The 24519-nt window shown below is 44.4% G+C and overlaps 1 long non-coding RNA gene across 1 annotated transcript in view; it reads right to left on the reverse strand.

The window, feature by feature from the left end:
* LOC144818281 (uncharacterized) overlaps nt 1-24519 on the reverse strand; it is a 124918-nt gene that overhangs the window by 22789 nt on the left and 77610 nt on the right. The window contains exon 3 of the long non-coding RNA XR_013607081.1: nt 13200-13332. This is a non-coding gene — a long non-coding RNA (uncharacterized LOC144818281). The remainder of the gene's footprint in view (nt 1-13199; nt 13333-24519) is intronic.

Here is a 24519-nt window from a genome sequence, read left to right on the forward strand (position 1 = left end):
CCGTGGATGGGGTACTCTCCCTGCCAGGGGGGTGGTGGGAGGGATTGTTTCTATTGCTATAGTACCCTTCGTTTTTTTGAGGACTACAGCTCCAGTCACTGCATGCCTTGACCATTTACCACATGCCTCACAGAAGATCAAACACTGGAGGGGGCAGGAAGTCGGTTCCTCTGCAAATACCTGACACCCTGCAGACAATATCGCCACTTCTCACCTCCTGCCCCACTACACACGCAACTATCCCTAATATGCATGTGACTCCAGAGTACATTTTCATAACCTGGAATGTGCGAGGTATAGCCACATTGGTTAAGCGCCACCAAACAATTGACTCCGATGGTAGATAAGTCATGGTTGAAGGGCGACTTGATGACAGACCCATGACGATGGTGGTGCTGTATGCACCCAATGCAGGCCTTCCTAGGCAAATTACCCCAGTACTGTTGCATGACCCCCACACTCCTGATGTGTGGAGTAATGATCTCAACTGCGTCCTCCACATTGCGATTGCTCAATGCCCCCCTTAGCGGGGTGACCTATTGCAGAATCACTAAGTATCTCAGGGACTGGCTGATCCAACATGGGATCTGTGACGAAAGGAGCCTCCAACACCCATAGCAACATGAGTATACTTTGTACTCTCCCTTCCATGGCGTTCATACCCACATAGACCTGTTTCTTCCTAGCATACAACTGGTCACCTCAATCCCTATAAAGAATTTCTGACATGCACGCTCTCTGAATACTGCCCGCTCCTACTTACACTGAGATTGGGCCGGTCTCGTCCCTGCATTCTAACATCGAGGCTGCAGGTCGACTCACTCCTGTGATGAGGGGATATTGCATTACCACTACCCGGTGGGTCTGGAAGACACTGCATAGAGACATTTATCCAAGGAACAAGGCATGCATAGTTTGGAGACAGCCCGACCTCATATGCCGGCTATGTTAAACCCATCCTACAGCTGCGTCGGGAACACATGGAAGTAGAGGACATCCTCACCACCTCTTCAACCTCAGATCTAATGCAATCAGCATGAAACTCACCAACATCCTCTAGACCTCCATGTCCACAGCAACCTTCCCAGACAGCTGGAAACATGCAGAAGTGAGACCCCTACTAAAGAAACTTTTACCACCAACAGACCACGTTCACAACCTAGGGATTCTCCATGTTAGCCAACTGACCATGAAACGACAAGTCAATACTGTTGCCTCCGGCTGCTTCCATACACTTCATTTGCTCCGCAGAATATTCAGATTGACCCCAATCAAAACCAGAAAGACCGTCACCCAGGCCCTCATCTCCAACTGTCTCGACTACGGCAACGCTCTCTACACCGGCATCCCCACCCAGCTCCTCAGATGACTGTAGACCATACAGAATTCTGCAACCAGACTCACCTTTGATCTTCCCAAATGGTCTCAAGTTACCACTGCACCTCAGGAACCTCCACTAGCTCGCCATCTGGAAGAGATGCCGGTTCAAGATCCTCATAAATGCCTACAAAGCACTCCGTGACCAAGAACCATCCTACATCAACCACCATCTGAACTTTCGTCAACCCTCAAGACATCTGCGCTCTTCCTCACTTTCCCTTGTCAACACCCTTTGCAGCCAAAATGGGGGCCGCTTTTTCTCCTACATCACTGCCAAGACCTGGAACAAACTACCCTCTACCATCGCACCTAACCCACCCAGGCTGATTTCATAAAGAGACTAAAAACTTAGTATTTGATGGTGACACAGCATCCTCTGTGCCCAGATACCCCTATAAGTGACAGTGCTGTGCTTTACAAGTACTGAATGACTGGCTGATTGAGAGCAGTGACTGGGAAGGCTGGACTACAACCATTACATCACAAGACTACACAGGGAGGAGAACCGCTCAGGTAGAATGCTGGCATGGCTTGTGCGTGACAACCATTCACACCCACCATTGGGTGCGATTTAAGCAGCGGATGGCAGAGTTCTTAATACACAGGATGACTCAATGTGGCCCTCATTGAATATTATGGTTCTCTTTACCCAACGGTGCTGGGCCCCTCTGGCTCCACCCTACATGATTATCTCTGAGAGCTATTGCTTCCCGAGCTCAACACAGTAACGATAGCTGACTTAGACATCCCTCTTCAACACAATGAGCTGCGCCTAGCTGTTTCAAAATCACTTTCAGTAAAACACTGGGCACAGATGGCCTCAAGATAGAATAGCACTCTACCTTAAATGTCCTCCTAATGCCCAAACTCCTGGAGGTCTACAACAAGGAGCAAGACTCTGGATAGCTCCCCAACACTCTGTGAAGATCTTATAGTAGTCCTCCCAAAAACCATGCCATGACCATTTAGATGTGAGATCTAAAAGAGCACTCTCCATGCTGATACTAGATTGCTGAATCTTTGGGAAAGCCCTGGCAAACAGACTACTTCCTCTAATTGACACCCTAGTGCAAAATGACCCAACAGGTTTTATACCTGGATGAAGCACTTGTCTAAATCAAGTCATCTACTATGAGTATTGCAAGCAGACTTTCTTACCACCGGTGATCCTGTGGCAATGTCCCTCGACATAAAGAAGGCATTCAACACCTAGGGTAGGATTACCTGTTTGGGATGCTTGACATGAAGCAGGTGAGACCAGGCTACCTCGAGGGGCTTATAACTCTTTACGGGCATCCTTGCATAAGAGTTGTGATCGGTCAATACATCTCTAATTAGTGACTTTTGTTGAGGCACCTGATAGAGCTGCCCACTGTCCCCTCTACTCTTTGCACTGGCCATGAAGCCTCTGGCTTGTCGGTTGTGCATGAAAGCAACAGACCAGAGGATTGAGGTTCAAGGTGCCCACCATGTTGTCTCACAATACGCAGATAATGTGTTAATATACTTGAGGGATACCTAGACTCTAAGTTCACGGAGATGATGGCATTACTAGAGGACTTTTGGGGCAATGTGAGGCCTACAGATGAATTGGATGAAATCCTGTCTTTCCCCCCTCCGTCCCACTCCAGACAGATGCTCTGTTCCTAGGGTGTACCTCTAATAGCAGTGCAAAACCTTTAAATATTTAGGTATACAGATATATCACAATGTAGCCAATCTGCTGGAAGGAATCTCCAAAGGGCTCTCAACTCGGAGCGCAGTTTGCTGCCTTTATGGACATCTCTCCCACTGCCACCTATGGGAATCGGATGGCCATAATAAAGATGCTGGTAGTGCCCCAGCTTCTTTATTATTTCTCAGCTCTTCCTCTCGTGCCCTCAAAGTGCTTCTTCTCTGAGTTATGATTGGTATCAGTGGAACTTATATGGGGCAAAGGTTGGTGTAGAGTTGCTCTCAATAAACTAAACTCTTGCCATCATTAACTTGTAACTCTACTTCGCAGCTGCCCAGTTACAGTGGCCACTGCATTGGCTAAGGAGAGCCCTACGTGCTGAAAGTCTGGAGGTCTTAAACCTCCTTTCGGGGATTCCCATATACATCTGGCTCTCATCCACCAACCCCGGGCTACTGGCAGACTCGCCACTGATGATAGTGGCCATATGTTGCTGGTAGAAATATGTTCAAGTACGTGGGGATGCGAGACACCGATACTCTTCCATGGAGTACTTTCCATTGCTTGTAAGATTCTCTAATATATTTTCTTTCGGTGAGGATTACTTTGAAGGCACAAGGTTCTGAATGGACAAATATTGAACATACTGTGAATGGAGTTACAGATAATTTCCTTATGAATTTTTTGCCCTGAGGAAGTCGGTGGGTGATGACCTAATGACAAAACACATGTTGGCTACATTTATCTTTTGGCTGTGATTCTACCTATCAAGTGTTATGATGTACCATTGGATGTATTTCTACTGAGATAAGGAAGTGAACACCTGGAATTAAAAGAAGAATTTTTCAACAACTATATGTTTACGAACTCTTGAACATTATTGCTTCTGCTTATTATAAAGGCGTTTTGTTACCAATAGAATAGTACTCTACCTTAAATATCCTCCTGATGCCCAAACTCCTGGAGGTCTGCAACAATGCGCAAGACTCTGGATAGCCCCCCCAACACACTCTGTGAAAAACTTATAGTAGTCCTCCCAAAAACCATGAGTGACCCTTTAAAAGTGAGATCTAACAGACCGCTCTCAATGCTGACCCTAGAATGCTGTCTTCTGGGGAGAGCCCAGGCAAACAGACTACTCCCTCTACTTGACAACCTAGTGCAAAAAGCACCTTTCTAAAGCAAGCCGGCTACTATGACTATGGTGAGCAGACTTTCATACCACTGGGGTTCCTGTGGCAATGTTCCTCGGCATAGAGAAACCATTTGGTTGGATTACCTGTTGTGATGCTTGATGTGATACAGGTGCGACCAGGCTACCTTGAGGGGCTTTAAACCCTTTACAGGCATCCTTGCATAAGAGTTAAGACCAGTGAATAATATCTCTGCTAAGTGACTTTTGTTGAGGCACACGATAGGTCTGCCCACTGTCCCCTCTTCCCTTTGCACTGGCCATGGAGCCTCTGGCTTGTTGGTTGTGCATGAAAGCTGCAGACCAGAGGATAGAAGTTTTTTTATTTTTTTATTTAAAAGAGTTTTATATAGCGCTGGCTAGACCCGAAGGTATCAGAGCGCTTTACATGAGAATCAACAATGTAACAGAACAAGTTCAACAAATTACACAATACATCAAAAAATGAAGCAATACAATTAGGAGGGGAGAGAAAGGAGAGAGAGAAGTAGTGGAGGGGGCAGGGGAGGTGAGAAAGGGAGGATAAGGGAAGAGACAATAAGGAGAGACGAAAAGAAGTCTGTCTAAATACTGACTGGGTAGGTAACGACCAAGGAGGGAACCCACGCCCATCTCCCCTATAGCTAAACCAGGTAGCTCCATCGGGCATCAGACACACTAGTTCAGTCTCAATACATTGAGAGAGGAGAGAAGGAGAGACATAAAATAGAGGGATGATGCGGGAGGAGAGGACAGGAGAGACGAAAGGAAGTGGAACAATGTGGTTCAACAATATAACAGAAAAAGATCAACAATTATACATTACATCAAACAATCAGCAATACATTAGGAGAGGCGAGAAAGGAGAGAAAAAAGTAGTGGGGGTAGGGGAAGTGAGAAAGTGAGGATAAGGTAAGAGACAATAAGGAGAGACGAAAAGAAGTCTGTCTAAAGACCGACTGGGTAGGTGACGACCAAGGAGGGAATCCACGGCCCATCTCCCCTATAGCTAAACCAGGTAGCTCCATCGGGCATCAGACAAAATAGTTCAGTCTCAATACATTGAGAGAGGTGAGTAGAAGAGACATAACTAGAGGGAGGATGCGGGCGGAGACGACAGGAGAGACGAAGGGAAGTGCAACAATACGGTTCAACAATATAACAGAAAAAGATCAATTATTACACATTACATCAGACAATCAGCACTACATTTGGAGAGGAGAGAAAGGAGAGAGAAAAGTAGTGGGGGTAGAAGTGGTGAGAAAGTGAGGATAAGGGAATAGACAACTGTAGAGACGAAAGGAAGTCTGTCTAAAGACCGACTGGGTAGGTGACGACCAAGGAGGGAATCCATGGCCCATCTCCCCTATAGCTAAACCAGGTAGCTCCATCGGGCATCAGACAAAATAGTTCGGTCTCAAGTGTCGAGGGAAGAGGTTCACTGAGAAACAGGGTGGTGACAAGGGGCAGGGTCAGGTGATGGTAGAGGACAGAAGCTGGAAAGAGTAGGAGCGGAGAGGGTTGGGGGAAGAGAGAGGGGGAAGATAAGGTCCGGAGAGACGCGGGAGCGATTGCCTGAAGTCCGGCTAGGTAGGTGATAGTCAAAGGAGGGAGTCCAAAGTTAATCTCCCCTAAGGTTCGCGAGGTAGCTCCACCGGGCATCATACAAAGGAAGCTTTAGAGTTGAGGCCACAGAGTTGAGACAACAGAGTGTAGAGACACGGGCTCCCGTCACCGCCCACTGGAGGGAACACTGTTGTTATGTCGTCTTCTTCACTTCACTGTGGCACCCCTAAGGCTGTCCCGTTACTAAGGCGGTTTCGGTTTCACTTTTCCTCCCAGCTGCCTGTGAGGGTGTTCTTTTCTATTGCTGCCTCTGTCACCACTTCTACAAATCCCCATATCCTCACTGCTGCTGCTGCCACTCCGATCACCAGTTCCTTGCTGTATGTGGGCGCATCATGTTTCAAGGTGCCATTCTATGCCATGGCGTGCGGGGTCAACTCACTGTCAGATCACCGAGGAGCAAAACATTATTATTGTGTGTATCTTTGAAGTGGAGCACCTCTCTACACACCTCACACACTCCCTCTTCTTCTTTGTTCATGTTCTTGTTGGCAGCCTCTCACCTCCCTCTCCTTTTCCACCGGACTGCACCGGTCTTCTTGTGTTGCAGTGTGTCACATCTTCGGCACTCCTCTAGCAGGGCTTCTTTTATGTCCCACACAGCATGCCCTTGCTCAGTCTGCCCAATAGCTTCTGTCGCCCACTTTCACACTTTTACTGTAGTGGCGCACTAGCATCACAACATCACTCACCAAATAGGGTGATGACGCGAGCACAAAATGGCGGGCACGATCACCTCACTGATTCATCCGGTGGCAGCCCGACAGTGACAGTGACAGTTCAAAATGCCCACCATGTTGTCTCACTATATGCAGACAACATGCTAATTTACTTGAGGTGTACCTGGAATCCGCGTTGCCGGAGATGATGGCATTACTAGAGGACTTTTGGGGAAATGTCAGGTCTACAGATGAATTGAATGAAATCCTGTTTTTACCCCCGCCGTCCTACTCCAGACAGTCGCGCTGTTCCTAGGGTGTACCTCCAATGGCAGTACAAAACCTTTAAATACTTAGGTATACATATATATCACAATGAAGCCAATCTGCTGGAAGGCAACCTCCACAGGGCTATGAACTCGGAGCACAGTTTGCTGTCTTTTTGGACATCTCTCCCACTGTCACCTATGGGAATCGGATGGCCATATTAAAGATGCTGATACTGCTCCGGCTTCTATATTATTTCTCAGCTCTTCCTCTCGCGCCCCCAAAGTGTTTCTTCTCTGAGTTACGATTGGTATCGGTGGAACTTATATGCAGCAGAGGTTGTTCAGATTCACTTTCAAAAAACTAAACTCTTGCTGCCCCTAAATTGTAACTCTGCTCTTAGCTGCCCAGTTATGGTGGCCCCTGCAGCGGCTAGAGACAGCCCTATGTGATGAAAGTTTGGAGGTCTTAAACCTCTTTTCGGGGATTCCCATATAGATCTGGCTCTCATGCCCCAACCCCGGGCAACTGGGAGACTTACCACTGATGACAGTGGCCAAATGTTGCTGGCAGAAATATGTTCAGGGACGTAGGGATCCACCCAGACTCACCACTGATGCTGCTGAGGCAGATGCTGACTCTGCAAGATTTTCTACGAGCCGGCAACCAGTTGGAAGGAAGCGTGAGTGGCTCAGACAGGGAACCTATACATAAACGGGGCACTAAGCCCTTACCCCAAACTCAGGGAAGTGTCCCATATAACAGCTGGGAAGTTCCTGGCCTACAGGGCTATCTGCTATGTGCTGACTTTCACATGGGGATGTGTACTGATGGAACATAAGACTGGAGCCCCGCTCCATACCATGTTGGCATTCAAGGGTACACACCAGATTATCACAGCCCTATACGTAGCTGTTCTGGAGCAGGGAGTTGCTAAGGTTAGAGAACACTGGACAGCTGACCTTCCCCCTCCATTGACAGACAAACAATGAACTCAAGCCCTGCGACACTTTAAAGATGTCTTTCAGAACACGCGTTTCCATTTTACCCAATTCAATTATTTTCACTAGACATACCTTACGTCCCACTGCATATCACACATTTTCCCTACGATTAACCCAGGATGCCCAAGATGCGGGGTCATGAACACAGAATGTTTCCACATGGCATGGGATTGTCCGGGTGTACAATGGGACTTGGAAGAAGTGGCAAGGATAACATTGTCCCTAGTTGACACCCATAGTCCCTCCTATCCTCGAGTCCCACTTACTAGGTATTCAGAACAGAGCCAAGGGAGATACATACCTCCACAAATTTGTTTGTATGCCTTTCGTCCTATACAAGCGCCAGGTCATGATGGCATGGAAATCACAAGCCGCGTCGACCTGGTACCATCTCATGTTGAGATGGGCAAAAGCAGAGTCAACAGCATTTGCAGAGGCCGACACAGGGGCGGGACTGACTGAGGGATTACAATATGGGACACATACATGCACTAGCTGGAGGCAAGGGTACTCGAGGCAAAAGATGATGCAAGGCCACCATAGCCTGGCCTGACCACACATATTAACGATGCTCTGACATCAATTATGTACTAGGGCACATTGACGAGGGAGGATGGGTGGGAGAATATGGTGATTCATAAATGAAGACGGATGTCATAGTCAGAGACCATGGGGCTAGATGTAGGTCACCAAATACCGGTCGGTGAATCATCTTCACTGATTGCCTGTCCTTGACAGACATCGACAGCAGCTATCAGACACTCCTCACAATCCTCATCCCAATCATTTCCGTTTACATCAAAAGCTACGGGTGAGCATGATAAATAGTCTGCCCTGACGTTTTTTCCACCAGGGATGTATTCTATTTTCAGATCATATTGTAATAACTTAGCACTCAACCGTGACAATCTTAGGGTGTGATCTCTTATGACAGTATAACTCAACATATTACCCAAATGTTTGTGATCTGTCTGTAAAAAGCCTCCTCCCCCATAAAAAACATTTAAATCTCTCCACGACCCAACAACATGCCAAGAATTATTTTTCAGTCACGGAATACATCTTCTTGTTCTCCCTCAAATACCTTGATGCAAAACCCAACGTGACTTCTTTTCCAGTTTTGTATCCTTTTGATAATGTAGCTCCTAAACCATCTTTACTCGCAACAGTAATAATACATTCCCTCAAAGTTTGGAAAGGTGCCAAAACTCCAGCAGAAGAAATGTCCTTCTTGAGATTGATGAACTCATCTTGGCACGCTGCAGACCCTGCAAACACTTGTTTTTTCAACAATTCCCTTAGGTTAACTGTTTTAGCAGAAACATTTTCCACCAATTTTGCATAGAATTCACATACACCCAGTAAGGACGAAACATGTTCTTTAGTAGTTGGACAAGGGGCATCAGTGATAGCATCTTCTAAACCAGGTCAAGTAGAAACACCTGTTTTAGAAATGACATGTCCGAGATACTCTATGCTTTCTTTCGCAAACTCACACTTCTTTACATTGGCAACAAATCCTGCTTTTTGTAACTTGCTTTGTACTAATTCTATGATTTCATCATGATGGATCAAATATTTACCTGCCACAAGTATGTCATCTTGAACAGTCACCACTCCCTTTATGCCACCCAAAACACTTTCCAACACACGTTTGGAAAACAGGTGCAGCGGATACCAATCCAAAATGCATTCTTTAGAACTGAAATATCCCGATGAGAGAAACAAATGCTGTGTAATGTTTAGATGACTCATCAACTACCACCTGGTGATATGCAGATGCCAAATCTATCTTACTGAACACCTTGGCACCTACAAATGTGGAAACAATGTCGTCAATACCTGGTAGGAGATGTGAGTCTACCTAGATAACTTTATGCAGACTCCTAAGGTCAACACATACCCTAAACTGGCCATTTTTCTTCCTTGATATAACTAAAGGAGATAACCAAATGGACGATTCGATGGGCTCAATAACTCCATCTTCACAATTTTTTTTAAAAACTTGTGACAAGTCCTCTTGTAATTCAGAAAAGGGGGTGGTGATGAACAGAGTGTCTGAATTAAGCAGACCACTCTTACTCAGTCCAAAGATCAGGGCTTGATCCATCACCGTTATTTAGCTCACTACCCCATCCCAGCTCAGAACCTGGCTATATGCAAATTAGTCTGTCCCTGGCCCAGTGCATCATGGGAACAGGGCAGACCCAACTACCAAGACAATTCTTCACCAGAAAGGAGACAAGCTTCCGGGGACCGGTTTCTGCCATTCCAGGCATCGTCGGCCCGGCTTGCTTGAATCCTGATGGAGCAGTGAGCAAGGGACTCATGTCTGAGTATACCCTTCCACGCTTATGGTGGACAAAATGATTCAGAAAAGGGGGTGGTGATGAACAGAGTGTCTGAATTAAGCAGACCACTCTTACCCAGTCCAAAGATCAGGGCTTGATCCATCACCGTTATTTAGCTCACTGCCCCATCCCAGCTCAGCACCTGGCTATATGCAAATTAGTCTGTCCCTGGCCCAGTGCATCATGGGAACAGGGCAGACCAAACTACCAAGCCAATTCTTCACCAGAAAGGAGACAAGCTTCCGGGGACCGGTTTCTGCCATTCCAGGCGTCGTCGGCCCGGCTTGCTTGAATCCTGATGGAGCAGTGAGCAAGGGACTAATGTCTGAGTATACCCTTCCACGCTTATGGTGGACAAAATGATTCAGAAAAGGGGGTGGTGATGAACAGAGTGTCTGAATAAAGCAGACCACTCTTACCCAGTCCAAAGATCAGGGCTTGATCCATCACCGTTATTTAGCTCACTGCCCCATCCCAGCTCAGAACCTGGCTATATGCAAATTAGTCTGTCCCTGGCCCAGTGCATCATGGGAACAGGGCAGACCAAACTACCAAGCCAATTCTTCACCAGAAAGGAGACAAGCTTCCGGGGACCGGTTTCTGCCATTCCAGGCGTCGTCGGCCCAGCTTGCTTGAATCCTGATGGAGCAGTGAGCAAGTCCTCTTGTATGCTGAAAGAAACATTCCTCAGCTTATGCTTCACTGGCCCTGTACCACTCTGTACTTTAATCCTATGTTTAAAACCATCAATCTTTCCCAGCTTGTCACAAAAAACTTCCTTAAACTTGCAAATCCACTTATCACCTCCTCCAATAGGAGCGGTTTGTTCATCAACAGGGTGATCTGCAACCAATGATACCTGTACCTTCCTTCCAGGACTTAGTGTCATTCCGAATTATCCTTGATGGTACCACCCAAGAATATTCAGACCTTTCTTTGCTACATATACTTTCCCAACAATCACTTTTCCTTTGAAATTTTATTTACATTCAAAATATCCTGTTAATTCAATTTTCCTTCCATCATAGGTAACCGGGTTCCTGTCCGGAAGAAGAAGTTGTTTTTCACCCCACATTTTCCTGAAAAGATCATCTGTCACCATTGTCATCCTAGCACCTGAATCAATAAGCAAATTTACTGTTTTGTCATCAATGAATATGTCCTCATACTGGTCACCACAATCCATCTCCCCCTTGGACTACAGCAATAACATCTTTCTCAATTTGTTCACTTCCTGAATCATCACTAGCCTCCCCTTCAGCAACATAATTAACTTTGATCTTATCTTTGGGAGATTGACACACTTTGGCAAAATGTCCCACTCTTCAGCACAACCTGCACTTGACATTCATGGCAGGGCACGGGCGACGCTTGAACCCATGTCTAGGATTTCCCCACCTGAAACAAATGTTCTTCTGATTGAAAAGACTGTCTTTCCCTTCTTTTCTCTTAGTAAAAACTTTTCCGGGTCACCATTTTGTGTGATACTGGTATTTTCCTTAGTGTTTCCCTTTACAACCGATATTCCACTCTCTGTTTTGAGAGTCAATTCTATTGACAACTTCCGTGGGAGTTCTACACTCTTCACGATGTCAAAAGTCTCATTGAGAGTAGGGTTCTTAAACGCTAACAATTTCCCTGAACTTTTTTATCCCAGCACCTTACAACAATTTGATCTCAAATGAGTTGGGATGTGAGTGCCCCAAATTAATTTTCAGATGCTAATGTATGCAACACAGCAAAATATGTGACAATGGACTCATCTTGTTGCTGTTCCCTAGTGAAAAACTTGTGTCTGTTAACAATCAAACTAGGTTGGACATCAAATTGTTTTTCTATTTTTTTTTTAAACTAGCTGATACTCATCAATGTCTTCCTCCCCCTCTCTTACATCATAAGGTGGTAGATGTTCATTTACTGATTGCCCCTCAAAACCCAAACTTTGTTTTAACAGAAATTTCTTGCATTCAGAACAATATCTGTTCCCACCAATTGCTCCTAGAAATTTAGTGAAAGCCCTATACCATGCGTGCCAAGGAATAGGAGGATCTCCAGAAACCTTCAAAAAAGGAGGAGGTGCATTGATGCTCTGCAAGTTTACAGTGAGAAAGAAATTAGAAAATCATATACAATTTTAAAAATACAATTTTCTCGGTCATTGAATATCTTGACATGCAGAATGTGTGTGTATCTCAGTTTTTGTTCCCTGTAATAAAAGATACACAACGATTTCATGTGTGTGTATCACCGATCTGTTCATCAATTACTGGACATGCTTTTATATTAAATTCTTCAAATGCTGCTGTAAAACAAAAATGTTTTTCACTTGATGATGACTCCAAATGTTTTGCTATGCAGGGCCCTATGGTGCAATGCTTAGACTTTAAGTTTTTTTTAAGAAAATGCAAATAAAACAACTTTTAAACTGTACATGCCACTGCTAGCAAAGGATGCTAGCCAATACTTCAACTATGTGCTCTGTGGTTGAATGCTTCACATGCTCGTAACTAGTTCCTAGACAACGCTTTCACCAAGGAAGCTATGGTTTGTAAAAAGACGTGCTTAGTTGCATTAACTTCAAAACCCTGTGAAATATTAGGAAATCACTGCTCCAATTTCTGGTCTCTAGATGAAATTTTGCCAGAAAGACACTTCCCCTTTCAAATAAATGATGCTGCGTGCGTGGCTGCGGAGACGTCAAGGTCTGTTTGGGAAATGCCAGACTTATGACGCTGCGCTGAAACCCCGTTTATGTCTCCCTAAAGAGATTGTCCCGAATCGTGAATCTTTTCAGAATGTGGATACTTGCAAGCAGTAATGCTTTTACAGCGCTTTTACTTTAATGTTGTTTTCTTTTCTTTTAACTATGTGACGCTGCCTGGATATTGACATTACCGATAAACGGTGGGTGACAAACGCTTTGTGTGCCCTGTCCGTCACGCGTTGTGGGAAGCTGCATCTGCTGGCACATAAAGTGAGGGCTGTACTTAATGTGAATACATTGTTAAAAGCAGCACAAGGTGTAAAGACATTGTTCATGCAAGAAAATAAAAACGCCATACTTACAGTCTCCATTTTTTTACTCCTTTACTTTTACAATTAAGTGCGCATGTAGGTTCGTTTTCTCTTCACGGGTTAAACTTTTCTTGTAGATCGTCGCCAAATTTGTGGTGATTCATAAATGAAGACGGACTTCGTACTAAGAAGATCAAGGTTTATTAGTTCAACTCTTACAGCTTCCCAGTGGCAACTGCCACAAAAGGAACTTTGCACACATTACATACTGCATTCTGATGGAGCAAGGTGGAGAAAACAATTTTTTTGTGTACCCCTTGTAAAATTACACTTCCATAATCATAACTTGAACTAATTGAGTGATGTGTGAAATTAACTAGAATAAAAAGTTGCACCTACACAGAAATACGTGGGAACTAATTTTGCTTATGTTGCAATCATAATTAACGAATTATTTGATTCTGAACTAATAAGCAGCTTTGAGATAATGAAATGCGGCATAAATGTGCTTTTTGTTTACGTATTTTGTGGCAAAACATGAAGACAGGTGAGCATATTACGCCTAAATGTTGCTTATTTCGCTAGGTAACTACTAATAGGGAAAACCTTAGTAAGGGGGAAGGTAAACAGAAGGGTTAGATTTCTAAAATTAACGTTCGTTTTTGTTTGTTTCTATGATAGTTCCCATTCTGGCCTGTGAGGCCTAGTGAAAACATGGCTGTTTTATTAAACTGCGAATAGAAGATGAACTGAGCATGTGCAGCCGAAGTCCGAGCTCGAATGCAAGCTGTTTCTGCCTGAAGTAAAGGCAGTTCAAGGACGGTGTGGCCTGGAAGTCCAGATGGCTTCCAAAAAGGATGAGCACAATAGTTCTGAATGTGAGAAGATTCCATGAAGTTGCTAATTGAGAACGTGACTAGGCGAGACTTTGCTTAAACAAAGAACCTTTTAAAATTTAGCTGACGGAAGAAAAATGAATATTGTAATGATCAGGTGATGCTCATCCACCCCAAACCGTCCAATCAGAACTTGAATTTATACTGAAAGTTACTCTTTTAGGTCAACCTGCAGCTCTCAGGGTTTTTAGAATGCAATGGGCTGCTGAGCGATTCCCAAACAGGTTTCCTCCCGGGACAGGACACTGACACAGCCCTTATAGTGGTGGCAGAGGAGGCAAGGTGCATCCTAGATTCAGGAGGATCCGCAGTTGTGATCCTCCTGGATCTGAGTGCAGCATTCGATACGGTGGACCATGAAATATTAGTCCACCGTCTCGCCAGATTGGGCATAACAGGATTGGCCCTGAGATGGCTAGAATCTTTTGTGAATAAGCGATCGTTTAAGATCTGGGAAAATTGTGTTATGTCCAAATCAACCCCCCTCCAGTGTGGAGTGCCTCAGGGCTTAGATAAAACCACAGGGGGGAGAGAGAGAGTCAGTGGATTCGGTCTCCCTTGGCAATATGATCAAACAAAGTGGAATCCACTCAGAAAGTGATGGTGGTCCCTAAAGTGATGGGGAGCACACAGTGTTCCACCCCAATAATCCTTTCAGGGGTAGGATCCATACATGGCGACGATATATCGACGACATCTTGGTGATCTGGGAGGGGGATGAGAATTCAATCTCCGAGTTCATGCAGTGGCTCAACGATCAGAACTCATTCCTTAAATTCACCCACCAAATGTCTAACAGGACTATGGTTTTCCTGGACCTGAACATATATCATGAGACAGGCCTCTTGAAAACAGAGACCCATTTTAAACCTACGGCCAGGAACTGTCTCCTCAGGTTTGACAGTTTTCACCCACGTCACCTGAGGGAAAATTTACCATACGGGCAGTTCCTCCGCCTACGTCGGAACTGCAGTGATATTGCAAAATATAAAAGTCAGGCGAAGGATCTCAGTAAAAAACTGAGACAAAGGAAATACCCTGACCCAGTGATCCATAAAGCTATGAAGAGAGCCAGGAACAACAACCGTGAGGCTCTTTTGGAAGACAACCCACATAAGGATGACCAGGTAGGAAGAACAGTCTGTGTTACCACATACAGCCCAGTAACCAACCAGGTTGCCAAATTGGTCAACAAACATTGGCGCATACTTTCAAGTGGTACTCTATCACTGGAAAAACCACTGTTTGCACACAGACGGGGCAGGAACTTAAAAGACATGCTTGTCCATACAAGACCCTCTCCACTCAGAGAAAAACAGACAAGACTACAAGGGATACAGGGCCACCACCCATGTGGTAACTGCAACAGCTGTCACCTTACAACAAAAAGCCAAACTCTTACCTTTTCCAATGGCACTAGTTGGGAACAACGTACTTTTACTAATTGCAACAGCAAGAATGTTGTGTACTTGATCACATGTCCGTGTAGAAAGGAGTATGTGGGAATGACAATGAGATCAGTGAGAATAAGGATTAACAAGCACAAACGTAATATCCGATGCAAGAAGTTAACAACTAAAATGTCAACCCACTTCCTAGAACACCAACACTGTGTCAATGAGCTTCAGTGGACGGTTATCGAACAGTTACCTTCAGAGGTAGGACTCCTGGAAAAAGAGCAACGGTGGGTGTTCCGCCTTGGGACCGACATCATCGGCCTCAATGACTCAATTCCATGGAATCTTTTACGATGAACACCATCTCATATAACACTCAGTGTTTTGCAGTATATAGACTGGGCACAACCAATTGGTCTTGACACAAGCCCACTGTCCACCTCCTGCCACTGCTAACACTGGGTTTCCTGAGCCCCCCTTGCTATTCCAGATATCCTCTTTAGAAATATTCCATCAAGCGATTTGTTTATTTATTTGCTACTGTTCTGAGCCTCTCAGTTAGACCCAGCTGTCTCTCCGAATGTTGTGTACTTGCTCATAATGTTGCCCGAGTATTATTTGTCCGGAGGCATTAACACCATTCTCCTCCTAGCACTCTGCCCGCGATCAGCGTAAGTCCTCCGCACATGCGCGCTTCCCTCTCGGTTCGCGCATGCGCAGTAACAACTTTTTTTGTTGTTATACGTACGCATGCGCGGCCGCTACCGGCACTACATCCAGTCGGTCGCGCAATACCGGATCCAGAGGGCTGATTAACTCCGTATTTGGGCAGCCTTTCCAATTTCAATTATTCAATCTTCCTCACTAACTAGTTTAAGAAGAGTATAAATAGGAAACCGCCACAACCTACCCTCACTTCTTCGGAGCAGCGTTGAGGGGAAGGCAGGCGATTAGCTATGCAGTAACCGTGAGTAGGCTTAGAAAAGCTGGGACAACTTTGGTACATTTAATACCTTGTGCTTTCAACAAACTAAAACCCGCTATTTAATACTCTCTAGGTTGCTTTACTAAGCAGTATGGAAGGATCCCCCCAATACCACTCATAGGCTCATGAGGTTATCAGACTGAGAACAAAAAGTAAGCCTTTAACTAATCACCCTCTCCCTCCTTTCCATCCAAACAGGGAGAGCATTTGCACTGTAGTTGTATGTGTATATGTTGTTGTGTATGTCTTTTTCCAATGTCTTTTTTACAGGGTTTTGAACTTCATTTTGGGTTCTACTACTTACCCTTATATACTAAGAAAACCGTTTTTTCCTTAGTTCTTGAACATTAGACTATTATGTTTATTGTATCTTTTCTTCACAGGTTCGCTACAACGCCTATTGGGCGCAACTGAACTTACCTATACATAAAACATTGTTAGGTACATTACACATTTCTAATTTAATATTAACACTTTTACATTTCATATGAGTAAGGTGAGGATAATGTGCATATCCTTGTCCTGAAGAAGGAGCCCTTGCGCTCCGAAACATGTTGACACTTTGAAGCGGTTGTAATACCCTAATTCGTATTTCTACAACCTCACTTTGCACCTTTTAATAATACCAGCCGAGGACATAATAAATATTTTTTTCCTACGCGCCAGGTATTTTTTAAGTAACTCACTTTTTACCTCACCTCACTCACATTTTCCCTTAGAACACACTCCCTCACATAGTTCACTACCAAGTGCTCCTACGCAGTCGTGAGTCGTAGCACGCCGCATCCCGTAGAGGGGTGCGAAGGCCCCGATGATGAAGCATGACACCAAGGGGCCTGTTGGTGTGTGAGGGGCATTTAAACAACACTGTGTGCTCCCCATCACTTTAGGGACCACCATCACTTTCTGAGTGGATTCCACTTTGTTTGATCAGAGTGCCTCAGGGCTCCTCTTTGAGCCCTACCCTGTTTAACGTTTACTTGGCCCCTCTGGAATTGGTGGCCCCCTTCGGGATTAAATCAGTCACGTACGCAGACGACACCCAATTAGTCGTCTCGCTAACGCAACAGGATGGATGTCTGGATAATCTTTCAGCTTGCCTTTCCGGAATGTTCTCCTGGATGACTGGCTCGAAGATCAAACTTAATGGAGCAAAAACTGAAATCATGCTCCTGGGCCACCAATTAACATCTCTCCCTAAAGCTTCTTGGCCTCCCTGTATGGGTGAGCCGCCTTCGCCTAAAGAAAAAATCAAAAGCTTGGGGGTGTGGTTTGAGCCCGAACTAACCTTCAGGACGCACGCTCAGAAAGTCGCTGGCGTCTGCTTTGGCCTGCTCAGGGCAGTGCGGAAAGTTCTTCCCCTCCTGCCTTTCCAGTCCAGGAAACTACTGATCCAGGGACTAATCTTATCCAGACTGGATTATAGCAACGCCCTATTCTTGGCGGCCCCGGAAGCTACCATTAACATCCTGCAACGGGTGCAGAACGCTGCAGCAAGGATGCTCCTCGGGGGTCACAAGAAGATCGTCAGCCAAACCAGCGTTGATAGCTCTCCACTGGCTCCCAGTGCGCGAAAGAATTGTCTTCAAATCATTATGCATCGCCCACAAGACGCTCCAGGGCAAAGGCCCCCCGGCTCTTAGGAGCCTGATCCGCCCTTATAAGTCCCCCCGGGCCCTCCGGTCGGATTGGGAGAATTTTGCCATAGTCCCAAGAGTGAGGAAGACGCACACGGGGGTCGCCGTTTCACGGTAAATGCGGCAAAAAATTGGAACACCCTCTTTAGGTACATTCGGACCGAACCCTGCTACCTTAAATTCCGAAAGTCTCTTAAAACTTTTCTTTTCCCCAAGATCCTCTAAGCAATGGCTCCTCTCCGGTTCTCTCTCTGTTTTTTGTTGAGTTAGCGCGGGGACGCTCTAGGGCAGCCATGCGCTTTATAAATCAAATTTCATTTCATTCATTTCATTTCATAGAGCTAGTGAAAAAGGTATTAAAAAGTGCTGGTTTTACTGAGGAAAAAACTTCTTTTTGATTTCCTCCCGAGATGCTGCTGGTATGCTGATTTTCCTGAGATGTAAGACTCTGAATAATTTTCCATTTTCCTTGAATGAGAGATGCACTTTAGCTGAGGGTTTTAGTTAGGGAAGTTAGGAGAAAAACAAATGAATTTTGGGAACTATCTGTCTTTTGCTAATACTTGCATTTCTGAAATCTAAGTAAAATGTCTATTTCTGAATTTTCTAAAAATAAATGAAAATAACTGTTTGAGATAAAACTTATTCCTTTAAATGTTGTTTTTGAATAAAGAAATAAATGAAGTGAATAAACTTTAGACATGCTAAATTTGCTTTTAATAAAATTAGATAAATGGAGAATTAAGCTGGTCTTGAGTTTTCCTACGCCGAATTTATTACTAGCAGATTCGTCAACCACAGTGGTGGCGTGTCTATACAAATGTTTTGTTAATAAAAACCATGGTAAACTCATTTAAACTGCAGGTGTAAATTGTATAAATATCTAGTTTTAGTTTAGACACTCCGCTATGATACAGGAGCTCTCCTTTGAACCTCACCGATCCATGAAGTAGGACGGAAGTGTTTTTGTGAGTGACTCGCAGTGTTAGGGGCCCCACCGATGAGTAAATGTATGATTTTGTACTTCAGGAAAAGGTGACATGGTTTTAGAAATTATTTCCGGAGTAGTGCTGCATCAATTCCACATTCCAAGGTTCACCAACCTGGAATGCGGAATACGTCACATCACAACAGAGACTCAAAACATGTCAAAGGTATCGTCCTGAATTTTACCCAAAGATTGCATATTACCAACATACCTTCTGCAACGTGGATGTATGGACTAGGAGGTTTCCTCAGTAAACTGGTCACTCAAGGCAAAGATAGTAACGTATTATTGCTACATGCCAGTTGTGGTACTAATGGCTACAAGGCATGCCGACTGTATGAACTCCCACAATGCCCTTGTTTCTTTTTTTGTTCTTATGCTTAATAAATTAAAAAAAACCCTCATCTACTTTTTCACTGTTGGGGGATTTCCAAATCTTTAGACACCTTCAGTACATTGTCTATGTTAAACCCTGCTTTGCTTCACTATCTTTTAGGTTTAGTCCCTTGGTAACAAACACACAAATTGGAGTCCTATTCTGCTCTACTGCTCTTGGTGCTCATCTCTGACGATATTGAATTATCTTTAGCAACTCATTGTTCAAATACGCATTTCAGTCAGCTGGCAATGTGAAAACTACACCTCCTGCATGCAGATCTTCACCATAGGACCATTGATACCATCGCATCTGAGCCAACTCTCTTTCTGTTATTCCAAAGACTATCTTGGATCATCCCACACCGCTAAGAAATTGGGTTAATGGTTCTAGGAGGTGAAATCCTACTCAAGCAGCAACCAAAATTCTTCTCATGGTGAAGTCAGAAGCAATCCCCACATTAACCTGTGCTCAACCCTCTAGTAGCTTGGCACAGAGCAGTCGGGCTTAACTTAGAGGCAATGTACAAAGCATTTATGCAGCACTTCAAACAGTAATAAAGGGAAAATGCGATACAAGAAAAACACCACACCAATTTAGAAACATAGAGTAAAATGTAATAAGTAATTTGACACCAAAAACAACATAAATACAATTAGTTGGACCACAGATATGCAATTTTAAAGATTTGAGTGAAAATAGCAAAAAGCCCAAAGTGCCAACCGTGGATATCTGGTTGTGTGAGCCTGGGTATAAGTCACAAGTTCAGGCCGACCATGATGGAGCACAAGCCGGATACAGGGACCTGGTTGATCCTACTGAAAGTTATCTTCACCATACAGCGCTAAGAGTTCCGTTCATGGTGATAGAGGCTGCAGGGAGCAGGGAGAGCATACCGGATGACAGTTGAAGTATCGCAAGGAGCAGACTGTGTGTCGCGGATGGTTGCCACTATAGCATGAAGTTCCTGTTGGAATCAGCGAGAGTCCTTGTTGGGGCTTTGTGTAGGCTGTCCCTGTGAGCAATATAGACTGTAGCATGAAGAGCTTGTTTGTCAGAAGATTGTGTTAATGGTTGGTGTGGGCGGCAAGATTTTGGCACCACCAGGCCAATTTGCGTAGAGCCCCAAAAGTTCAGGAGAGCTCAGCTGAGGCCTCACCAAGGGTCCAGGACCAGAGGGGCAGGAACTCTCAACAACAGAAGACTGAAGAGCTCAGGCAAATCCAACTGCAGGTCCAGGCAGCTGGGCTGTTGCAGGGAACCTCAAGAGCTTGTAATGTCAATGTAGCTCAGAATGGAAGGTCAGCTGGCTGACCCTTGGAATCACTTCAGCCTGGGATGAAAGCTGCAGTTCCAGTCTTCCATCTCAGCAAGCAGGGTAGCACAGTGGTGCAGGACCAGTGTTTTGTCTCAGCTGGCAGGACAGTAGAGTGACAGTTCTTTTGGCAGAAAAGCAGCACAGTCGTCCTTCTTCTGTAGTAGCCACTGGTTCAGGAGTGTTTCTTAAGTGTTGTGTCTGAGGTCAAATATTTATACCTGGAGCCTTCCTTGAAGTGTGTGAAACTTCTAGAGGATTCCCTTTAAACTGCTCAGGTTTCCTGTCTCCTCTGCCCTGGTTGCAGACTGACTACAGGGGGTCCTTTGTGTGAAGGTAGGACCCATCCTATTCAAGTGTAAGTGGGGCTGCGCCTAACTCCACCCTCCCATCTTGCCTGTGAAGGCCAATTCAGGCACAACTAAGTGCTCTATTGTGTATGGTTGTCTAGGAGGAATACACAAAGACCAGCTGCCAACTACTTCCAGTCATGTGACCCTGAAACTGGCTGCAGGCACTATAGGGCTAGGGCAGGAATATTACAACTTTCTAAAAGTGGCATTTTCAAAATTGTAACCATAATTCTGACCTCATCAAAAAAGAGGAATTTTATTACAATTCCAAATACCTATTCCCATTTGGAAGTAAGAGCTCATTAAATGTAATAAAGTAACTCTAATGTTACCCTATGAAAAAAGCAGGCCTTGCCGCAATGAGAAACCAATGTAAGAGATCTTTCACTACCAGAATATGAAAAATGTAAAATTACAGGTTGTGCTTTTTAAATATATTGCTCCCTGCCCTGTGGGCTGTCCAGGGCCTACCCTAAGGGTGCTGATATGTATTAAATAGGCAGGGTTGACATAGGCAATGCGTTTAATATTCCAGGTTGTAATTCCAGTTTAAAATTGCACACACACATACACTACAATTGCAGGCCTGAGACAGGTTTGCAGGGCTACGTAAGTGAGGACACAACAAGTGCTGCAGGCCCCCTAGTAGCATTTAATTTACAGGACCAGGTACATGTAGTACATGTAGTACCAGTTTACTAGGGAATTAAAAGTAAATTAAATATGCCAATTGGGCATAAGCCAAAATTATCACGTTTTAAGGAGTGAGCACATACCCTTTAGCATTGGTTAGCAGTGCAGAATTCGATGGCCAACAAAACCAAGATCAGAAAGATATGAATGATTAAGGCAAAATGTTTGGTTGAAGACAACCATAAGGCTGTCAGGACTCACATCACCTTAAAACCAGCCTCAAAATGTGCTATAATCTACTTATATAGCCATATTTCTACTCATCTTCCTTAGACCACAAAACCATCAAACAAATAGTCTTCAACTTCCCTATGGCTCTTGTAATGTAACACATTATTCATATACATCTACCCATTTGCTCCTTTCCTCCCCTCAGTCTTATATATCAAATCTGGCTCATTTGAGGACTTTTTGTACAGCAACAATATTAAGCCTATTAGTGCTTCTTCTAAGAGATAACATTGCAGAGCTTATTAATGTTTCTCTGCATTTTAGTGGTCCCTACTAAGCGAAAGGGCTGGGTAGTTTATCCCCTATTATGTAAATCCAACCTGAATGCAACATAGGTCAATAAAAACCTATTGTAATTTTCTATAACTCCGCTTCTGTCTCCGTGAGTAAAGACTAGGAAAAACTGGTAGCCAAAGAGCCCGGTCAAATATTTGGAGGAACCAGATGTGCTTGATTACTGGCAAATGGGTCTTTGCCCTGGTAGGAGGACCGAAATGTCTCTATCTGTTGTAACAGATAACATTGGAACTATTCTATGTGAGGGTGATGCAGTTGAAATGATTTTGTAGGTCTCCCCACTACCTTTGCTAGGGTGGACCATTCTGTCCTTATCAGGAGACAGATATTGGAAACAAAGGGATAACTCAGGCCTGATTTACATGCTGTTTGAGGAGACATATTCACAGCACCTTATGTTTTGTTTCTTCCTGGCAAAGGAGTGCTCCAAAATAATGTATACCTCATTATCCCCCATAATGTTTAAAACCTACGTCCTTCCCCTTTCTAGCCCTGCTCATGATTGTCAGGCTGTGCCATATGTGGTTGATACTCTAATAGTCATAAACATGCTCTTAGCTCTGTGGCCAGTTTAAGAGATTGTTGACCACCCAACAATAAATTGAGATTTACCATGTTCAAGCTGAACGCTTCTAACAGGGAGCTATTACTTTCATGCAATATTAGGATGTACTGGAGTATATATAAAACTCTTTATTCGGTTTATCACAAAGAAAAAACCATAAAAGACACAATCAAAAATAAAATCGATACAAGTACAGCTTATCGTAAAAAACATTTTCATAAGGAGCAATATACAATGAGTAAAAAACAGACGTATTTATAAGAGAAAGAATGAAGGATTGGGGGGTCGTTATTTGATTTGTGATTACATTACTAAAGGTTTTTTCTATGGTTCAAAATGCATTTTAAGAAATTTAGAACTAGATAACACACTTCTTCAGACTCTAGAGATTGCAGTCGATAAAAGGCCGGTCGGCACTGTCTGAGACCCCACCGCCTACAAACCGGGAGAATCCAACGTTTTCTGTGAGGATGGTAAAATTTGCAGAACATGATCACGTGGATGTTGGATTGTATTGATTTCCCGTCACAGGGACATGGGGGCAAACTTGGCTCCCAGGCCTTGTTCATTGGAAAAACGACTAGTCTGTGAAAGATGTCCAATCTAAGCCTGGTCATCAGCATCCTCTCATATGTTTTGGTCTGCAGAGTTAGATACGGTTGGATACCAAATGTTAGCTGAACTATGTTCGCGTGAGTAACTGATGATTTTGCAGCGTCTGTTGACAGTCTCAGTGTTTCCAGATGTTGTAGGGCTAATTCCTTAAGGTCCTTTTTTGACAGTCCGACTATTGTCTCAGGTCGAAGGTAATAATTTTCCAGGCCAAGGTCAGTAAAGAAATTTTTAATGTAGCGAAGCCACTTCAATCTAAGGGAATGTTCGAGTGACATAGTGTCAGCCACTATTGACTGTGTTAGCGTGTTCGTGTCGGATGACCAAATACGCCTCCACAACATCAATGGCTGGATTTTAAGGAGATCCTGTAGGTAGGGAATTCCCAGTTCCATATGTGAGGCGTAAGTTGATGTGCCTTTCGGTGTGGCGAGAAGGAATCTGATGAATGCATTTTCGATTATCTGTAGGGCTCCAACGTCAGTATGACCCCACAGTCCTGCTCCATAAAGAGCAATAGCCTGGCACTTTGCGTTGTAAATTTTCAGCAGCTCTACTGGGGGTCTTTTCCCTAGTTTCCGTGAGAAAGTCTGCAGGGCCGCTATTGATCGCTTGAATAAATGACATCTCGTTTCCACTGCTGGCTTCCATGTTAGCCTGTCGTCTACCATGATCCCGAGGTATGGATATTGTTTGGTGGTCTCAAGTGCTTGTTTATCCAAATAGATATTTTTTGTGCCTTTCTTCGCCCCCCCCGTGACCTTGACAAACGTTTTTTTTACATTGACCTTGAGATCCAGGCCATTCATGAAGGTCGTGTATCTGTTTAGTGAGTGCTGGAGTTCACGCGGAGTTCGAGCCAGGATGACAGCGTCATCCGCATAGAGCAGTGCTGGGATTGGTCGCTGTTTTGCTTGTGGGAGGTCCAGGGCCCCCCTCAACATCTCCCCCTCCAGACCATTTGTGTAGAGTGAGAAGAGGAAGGGAGCCAGCACGCAGCCCTGCCTGACTCCCCGCTCCACTCCG

This window comes from Lissotriton helveticus, chromosome 2_1, assembly GCF_964261635.1.
Source record: "Lissotriton helveticus chromosome 2_1, aLisHel1.1, whole genome shotgun sequence".
Classification (NCBI taxonomy): domain Eukaryota; kingdom Metazoa; phylum Chordata; class Amphibia; order Caudata; family Salamandridae; genus Lissotriton; species Lissotriton helveticus.